Raw genomic sequence first — 8,877 nt, 5'->3', positions numbered from 1 at the left:
TTCTTAATAATGGGGAGCGAGTACTACCCAAATCTCCCTAGTATGGACCAAATGCTCCAATTCAAACTTGAAGGCTTCACACTCTTCAATGTCGTGCCCGGATGCCCCAGAATGGAACAAGCAGATCTTTCTTTGGCTTGGTCCGGCAGGTGAGGATTTCCACACAGCATCGAACGGATGGATCTTTCCAGTGCTTGCTAGCTTTTGAAAGATGCTTGCATATAAGTCCTTGAAGATGGTAAAGTCATAGCGCCAGATGTGAGTGTTGAGCGTGATTCCAATATTTGGAATGACCCTGTCATGGACCAATAAGGAATGCGGTCCCCATAAATTGCATATTGTCATGTCGTCGATCAACCTTATGATCCTTTTCTTGAGGGCCATGCATTCATCGGTAGTGTGGCCCGGTTGATTCCTATGGAACAGTCATGTTTTGTGCGCGTAGATTAGAGTGCAACAAGGTAGCTTCTTTTGACCGAGGCACGTGACACGCACGGTCATCTTCTCATAGATTTCCTCACATCTTACATGCCTTGGCGTGACCCTGTAAGGGTACGCATGGGCTTTGAGGGCAATTCCCCACCAAGTTGGGGATGGCGGACGGGTGAATCCTTGAGGCATCTCATAAAACTGCCTTTGGTGCACGCATAGTGGCGGCTTTTGGATAAATCTGGGCCTTTGTTCTTGCTCGTAAGGTTTGGATTCCTCTTCGGGTTCCTCAGTCTCTTGCTTTGGTGTCTTATACTTATTCAATAGGAGTATATATCCTTGTATAATTCCTTTGACCTCATTTGAGAGGTTCTCTCAGCAATGCTTTAGCTTAGGAAGTTCTTTTGGCGGACTTCCAGTTAAAGTTCAAAATCTGGTCGGCCTCTTTCATCTTAGCCTTGAGCATTTGGATTTTCCCTTCTAGCCTACGGATCTTCTTTCGGAGTGACTCCTCATTTTCCTCCTCTATAACGGAAGCAGTGTTTCCTCGAACGTCCATGATAACAAGTCAACCTTTGGGAGAGGTGCGAATGGTTAGTCTTTAGTATATAGGCTTTTGGCTATTTGGTATTTCTTTGTGTCTTTATTTGGGGAAGTGATCGGCATATGGGATCAATCAACCATTTAAACGAAATATATGAAGCACATAAGCATGTAATCAATAATTTATACTACTCGCGTTCCTAAAGCAAGATCATCCTAACTGATTTGAAACATAAACGTGCCATTTGCATTAAACCATTGCCCCCATAAACCATGTCTTTTTCATTTAACAATATCTTTCTCGTGAGGTTTACAAAAGATAATAAAGCATAAAAGTAAAATCAGAAAAAGTGTCCTCTAGTGGCAGATGATGAAGCTCTCTCGGTCCTCGCCTTCTTGGCCCGTTGGAGGGCGGCCTAGATCCAGAGGTGAGTCGATGTCAACACAAAGATCCATTAAGAACCCTTCTCTGTGAATGTCATGGGTGCAGTCTCATCCATTACTTTCTGCATCCGATCATTCGGATCCTCCAAGCATTCTTGTTTGAACCCCAACTCATGTGTCAAGCTAGCTATGGTAGCTCGATCATGTTCAGTCTTCTGTTATTTTTTATTCCACTTCACTACGAAACTTGTCGTACTACCATACTTTAGCTTATGTTCTCTAATGATTTCTCATATCTACTCATAATAGTTTATTTATCATTATATCGATCTCTCACTAACATTACCATCTTTTATCTTATTCTGAAAAACTCCAGCAAGGCGCTCTTTCGCTTCTAGCTTTCCCTCACTTTATCCGGCCTTATTCTTTGGTCACTTAATATTTCTTGTTTACTGGAAATTAGGCCACACTGAGGTGAATACTTACCCCGCATACAAGGATTCCAGTACCTAACCTCTAAATTTTCTAAACCCTCGAGGAGTCATATCTGATTATACAATTCCAGGGTACACCACTTATATGCCTCATAAAGAGAAACTATCAACATATCCATAATACTATTCGAAAATGTCGTCTAGTTCTAACAATCTGTCCATTGCCATAGATTGCTCTAACCCTCACTAGATCCTGAAATTCCCTTCCTTTCCTAAGCTATGTTTGTTGATACCTATAAGTTGTAAGCTGGGATAGGTGCTACTAACTATACCTCTATCACTATTGAAAATGGAACCATGATGCTTAAGTTCATCTGTCTGAACTCTAACTACTTTACAATTTTCTCTACTTAGGTATCTTGTACCTCTTTCACCTTACCTTTTTTACCTTCTAAAACTCGTACTGTCACCTTCTAATGCTCTCGTAGTCTTTTACCTACATGAGCGAGATAGATATTCACGCCTTAAGGCTCTTAACATAACTTGCACGATCTAGAGTAAGAAAGAAGGGTAACCAATCCTAAATCCCCTGTAGCTTCCCATTTATAGAATGTGGTGCACCATATACTTATAAATAAGACTTTACTAGGCACGGCTTGCAGGCTCCCTTGGACAGACTTGCTTTGATATCAAGTTTGTCATGCCCCAAGCCTGGGGAGGTGTGGCTGGCACCCGATGCCTTACTTGATTCCGAGCGTACCAACTGTAACTCGTATAACCTAAACATACACAATAATCTGGGTCGATAAGGCTAATCTGTAACACAAGTATGCTATCTTAGGCCGACAAAGCTGTAATCTAAATAATCTGTAGACGAAAACTATCTCACTGAAATGGGATCTCCTCAACATATATATATAAGCATATATGCAGACCGACAAGGCCACCATGCATATCTACCAATAGCAAAAACCCAAAACAAATATATACAAGGCCGACAAGGCCACCATGCTGACATACTGTACGTACAAGACAAGTCTACAAGCCTCTAAGAAGAACATAATTGTACCGTAGTCGGGATAGGGTCCCAGCCTACCCATCATGTCTGTATATGCAAAATGACTCTAACTCTGGACATGGTAACTCCGGATGACATAGAGCTTACCAATATAGCTGATACTTGGCATCGTCCATTATAGAGGCCTATCTATCTATTTGTCAGGACCTGCAAGCATGAAATGTAGCGGCCTCAGCAAAAGGGACATCAGTACGAAACAATGTGCCGAGTATATAAGGCAACTGAATAACTGAAACTAAAACTGAACTGATATACATGATATACTCAATATAAACTGAGCAATCAATGATAATGTGGAAACACGTCTACCTGTCTTTATGTCATATCATGAATGCAATACTGAAAATAAATTGTTCAGCCTCATGTAGGGTCTAATGTGTAAGTGCATAGCCCTGAAGGCAACGTGAACGACCCTGTCACGACCCAATTTAGAGTCGCACGGGCACCTACCTTTTCCACCTCAAAGAGGCGAACCCTTAATCAGACTAACACACTATCCAAGCAAAGAACGATTTCATTTTGATACAATTTGCAATTAATTAAAAACGGAAATAAAATAATTATATTAACCAAGTTTACGTGTATGATTACAACCATTAATTAAATAGAAGACTCATTCGATTCCCACCACTGGGTCTAGACTAGTACAAGAGCTACTAAGGTAAATCCAGAATACAATAAACTCTAGGACTCAACCTCCATCCCGGAGTGGAATGGGTGGAGGCCTTCAAGATAGGCACCGTGCATCTTTCGAATCTTGCTGACAATCAATCATCTGAAACACTCTACAGCCCAAAAGGGATGTAGCAAGGGTAGTATCAGTACAATCAATGCGTACTGAGTAAGCATCATAGGCCGACAATGATTAGAAGCACATATCAGTAAAAGAGTTCACAAATAAGCATGATAAGTAACCAGATTAGCAACACCTATGTTCTACCGTTTGTCATAACATTATGAATTCTTAAGTCCCTTAACTCTTCCCAATAACCACAAGGCAATTCCATACCGGTTCTGCAAGTCAAATATTACTACGCTGTTCAACCTTAGTATAGAAGTCCACTAGCCATTTTGACAATCTTTAATCCCCTAGCCTTAATTAACCCAACATACACATCTGGAAAACATAACAGTCAACAAGGATAGTTGAAGATCGTGGCCTATGGTTTAGCAACTAATCCCAATCGTGTCAAATCTCAATATATCCAATCCGAAAATAACAACACAATAAATCATCGATCATCACAAATAAGCCATAATGCAATGCAATGCCATGATGTAAGAATGCAATGCAATGCAATACTGTGTACACATGTATTCCGGGCGGAAGTATCGACGTCCCGTAGCACAACCCATAGGGGACCCGCGAAGTCTGTGTACTCACTTATCCAGGATTCCGAGAAAATCAACGGACATCGAACTCTCACATCACACAATCCATAATTTCGAGACAACCATCAGACATCGGACTACTCACATCACTCGCACACAATCCATGATTCCGGGATAAGCATCGAACATCGGACTACTCACATCACTCTCATACAAATTGAGCTCAGCTCATCACAGTGTTTCATCAAGTATCACCAATGTATCAACAATATATCATGAGAGATGTGAATGCGTGCGATGTATGAGTCAACATGAATAATCAGATCAATAACACAAGTACCAAACATGGGTATGCCAAAAATATCATGAAAGACTACAAAAGTCACATAAAGACACTATCCCCGAAATCAATTGCCAACAAGTGGGCCATCACAATATCATGAACAAGATATCTCAATAGTCTCCAATATCTACTATCACTACACGGCATCAAGCCCATGACAATAGAGCGAATCAATCACAACACAATATTACCACTCTCCCTTTCTGCCCATCAACATTAATATACGATGATTTTACCTTCTACTTACAAGACATCACTACTACCCAGTCTAGAATTAATTCATGATCTTTGGTACATTTTATTTGTCCAATATCAATTAGATTCACTATTTATAGCATAGCACAAATTAGTCATATCTTACGGAAATTCTCATCAAGAGACATAGAAAAGTATGTACCAACCACTACTTCCAAGTCACATAAAATCCACCAAGGCCAAGGAAAATAATACAAGAATCCTAGGGGATCTACAAGACACAAGTCCAAACACATAAATCACATAACAGTACCATCCTCTGAATCCATCCCAAATCTCCAACTCCTACACATGTGTAACGATCCGTTAGGTCGTTATAGTCTTTTATATATTTTCGCTCTCTCTCGAGCATTGATTAGCTCATTTTTTACCCAAAAGGATCGTTGACATGCTTCTCGAGGTGTCTAGATCAGATTTGGATAACTTTTTGGTGAATTTGGTCTTAAAGCGAAAAATAGTTGACCCAAAGTTGACTTTTAGTTAAACGGACTTTTTTCGGGAATTCATCGATTTTGAGAGGTCCGGATGGTCATTTATAACTTTTGTGTATATCTGGTTCGATTCCTAATGCACTCAGATGCATTTTGAGACTTGGGTTGGGAAATTGAAATTAAGGTATCGAGGGTTGACTCGGTCAACAAGACCTCCGTTGGGAATTCCAAGGCCACGACTGCGTTCGCAGCGTGTTTTTATGTGTGTCTATGTGTATGGTATGTGAGCAGGTGGTCTCGGGAATTAGTCAAAAAATTGGATTGAATTGTGAAGCTGGGATGAGTTTTCTGGTGTCTGGTGCCCGCATTAGTGGCACCAGCACTGCGGCAGCGGTACCGCTGGAGCGGTAACCCTGCTGCTGGAGCAGTCCAAGAATTTTAGGCTTGATGTACTGGCGGTCGAGCGAGAGTGACCGCTGCGTTCTCAAGGCGGTCCGTCTGCGCCGCTAAAGCGGGTGACGGGCAAGCAGGTATAATTAATGAAGTGTTAAAAGCCTTTAGACCTTCATTTATTTCCATTTCAAAATTAGAGCTTTTGGGGACGGTTCCTGGAGATATTTTGGGAATATTCTTGAAGGTAAATCTTGCTAAATCCTTTACTCTTCCTTTAATCCTAATCATCATAGATTCGCCCTTTCCTTTAATAATCCCTTAGTAATGGAAGTTGGAAGAGGGTTTTGGTGAACATTTTCTCTAGGCTTATTAATGATGAAATTAATGGGGTTTATGCTAGTTCTTGATGAATCTAAGCTTGTTAATCACATATTTTCCATTTCTAGTATTGAATGTCAAAATCAAAGAGTTAGGGTTTCTACCCAAATTGGGGGTTTTTTCTTCAAATTCAAAATTGGGTAAATCTATGAGTTAATTTAGCAATTAGTGGTTGGGTTATGATCACCTAGTGCTTAATTTGATATTTTGCTTCCGAATTCTCGTTTTATCCTTGTGGGCCCGTTTTCCCAATTTATAGGGTTAGAATTGACCTAGTTTAAATGGTAGCAATATTAGTATCATTCTTCATGAATTACGATCTAGAATTCAATTATTCTTAGACTACTTTGGTTCTAAGGTTCAACGGAAAGGCAAGGTAAAAGAGTGAGTTGTTGGTGTTGCGGTTCGGCCATCCAGGTAGGTTTTGGCTTACCCTTGGTGAGACTTCATATAGGGAAGCACATTTTTAGATTATATCATCAGAGACAAAAGATGTGAACCTTCGAGTATGAAGTTGGGTTAGATATTCCCTTAGGTTGGGCCCTGTTATGTGTTTGGGGCTAGCCACCCCATTATGTTGTGATTTGACTGTTCTATTATGTTGGCTTGATGCCATGAGTTGTTGATAGATATTGGAGTTTGTTTTATCATCTTGATTACGATGTTGTTTGGCGTACCCACCGTTGGTACTTGTGAATCGGATATATTATTGGCGTACCCGCTGTTGGTACTTGTAATTCAGATATATTATTGGCGTACCCATTGTTGGTACTTGTGCTATTGAGCATGATTATTGATGATGATACATGCATTGCATGCACTCTCATTTTCCACGATACACTATTGAGATACTGATGATATTTGATGAAACACTTTGATGAGCTGTGCTCGGTTTTACTTGAGTGATGTGAGAGGCCGATATCCGATGTTAGTTCCGGAATCATTGCTTGAGTGAGTGCATGGACTCCGTGGTTCCCCAGAGTGGTGGCGGTGAGAACCCCCCGTGGGTAACGATCCGGGGTCCCGTCTATCTGTTGGGCAAAGATCTACGAGGGGTAGCACTTAGACTTCGCGAGTGACACTGGGTTGTGCTACCGAGATGTCGATATTTCCGTCTGGACTGTATGTGTACCTAACATTTGCATAGCATTGCATTGCATTCATACATTATTGCATTGCATTACATTATGGCTTGATTTGGAGGTGATTTGATGTTGTACTTGTGATACTGGATTCAGATTTGATATATTGAGACTGGCATACTTGGGATTAGATGTTCTACTTAGGCAATGTCGTATACTTGGTTTCTGCAATGTTTGAATCATACTTGTTGGTTTATCTTCTTATCTGCTTTATTATATGAATTGTGCTAGCTACGCTTTGTCGGCCGATGATGCCTACCAGTACCGCTGTATTGTACTGACCTGCACTTGCTGCATTCTTTTATGAATGCAGAGTATCAGGTTGGGTCTACTTCCATCTCCCGTGGTTGATCGTCTTCTTCAAAGACTAGCATCGAGTCTTTAGGGTGAGCACGGTCGTCTTGAAGACTTCCCTATCATTATTTCTTATTCTTATTCAGAGACATAGACACTTCTATGTACTTTTATTCCAGACTTGTATTTATTTCTTTAGATGCTCTTGTATGACTTAGACTAGACCGCGGGGGTATTTTTGTTATTTCGACACTACTTCTATATATATCTATCATTAGACTTACGTATCTATTCTTTTCAACTTGATTGATTATTTAATTATGTCTTTAATTATTATTGGGTTGAGGGTTCGCTTATCGAGGTGGGAAAGGTGAGTGCCCGCACGCCTTAGGCAAAATAAATCGTGACAAGTTAGTATCCGAGCCCTAGTTTTCCTGATCTAAAATACAAGAGCGTGTCTAGTAGAGTTTCGTGGATCGGTACGTTGAGCTCCGTACTTATCTGCGAGAGGCAATAGGACATTAGAAAATCTCACTTTCTTTTCATTCTTTCGTGCTACTTTATTCTAATTGGTATCTGAAAGAACTAATTTGTATCTGACTCTTATCTCTTCTCTCACATATGGTGAGGAATCGAGCCCACACATCGCCCGAGGTCGGGTGCCAAAGCCTCGCGGGGCCGCCGGCACCGAGGGCGAGCGACGCCCGGAGGCATGACGAGCAAGAGGCCGGCGGGGGCGCCCCCCAAACAAAGGGGCACCGCGGCGAGACACGGTGAGAGAGGTCTATGTCTCCCGACCCCAAGTATCAGCCGAATCGAGGCCAGGCTACAGAGAATGGTGTGGCCCCAGCACGAACACAGCCTGAGGTTACTTCTGATCAGGCCATGCATGACACTATGGCTAGAGTATTACTTAATCTTGATGCCCAAGAGCGGCAGCTGGTTTTACTACTCCCGACGAGGGTTCACAGACCAGGGTTAGGGCGCAGACCCCTGAGCAGGGACCTACGCAGGTAGCATATCCCGCCACAGCTATGGCTCCTCGCATTGATGTGATACCCACTCCTGGTGATTATATTAGGCCCATGGAGGGTGCTGTTATGACCGCGCTGGATCAGGACCTTGTTGGGAGATTATTACACCTCAAATTTTTTTGCGTCATTTGCGTCGTGAGTAAAGTAATGTAAGCTCGGAGGGGTCATGGAGCCCTTATAGGGTTAAGGAATACACTTAACAAGTGATAAGTAAGTGTCTAAAGGTTCTGGGATCCAGTAAATCGAAGAAAATAAGTTTGTCGAAAATTTGGAAAACATTTGGCAGAATTTTTTGCAGAAATTTTGGTCTACTTCAGAGAGGTATATCTCCTAGTATATCAGGAGTTTTGAGGTGTTTCAAGAGCCTAAAATGAAGTTCGTCGAGTGTATTTTCCAACACAACAAAC

Source organism: Lycium ferocissimum, chromosome 9, assembly GCF_029784015.1.
Source record: "Lycium ferocissimum isolate CSIRO_LF1 chromosome 9, AGI_CSIRO_Lferr_CH_V1, whole genome shotgun sequence".
NCBI classification, from domain to species: domain Eukaryota; kingdom Viridiplantae; phylum Streptophyta; class Magnoliopsida; order Solanales; family Solanaceae; genus Lycium; species Lycium ferocissimum.
The sequence above is the reverse complement of the archived record's forward strand: the minus strand, read 5'-3'. Positions refer to the sequence as shown.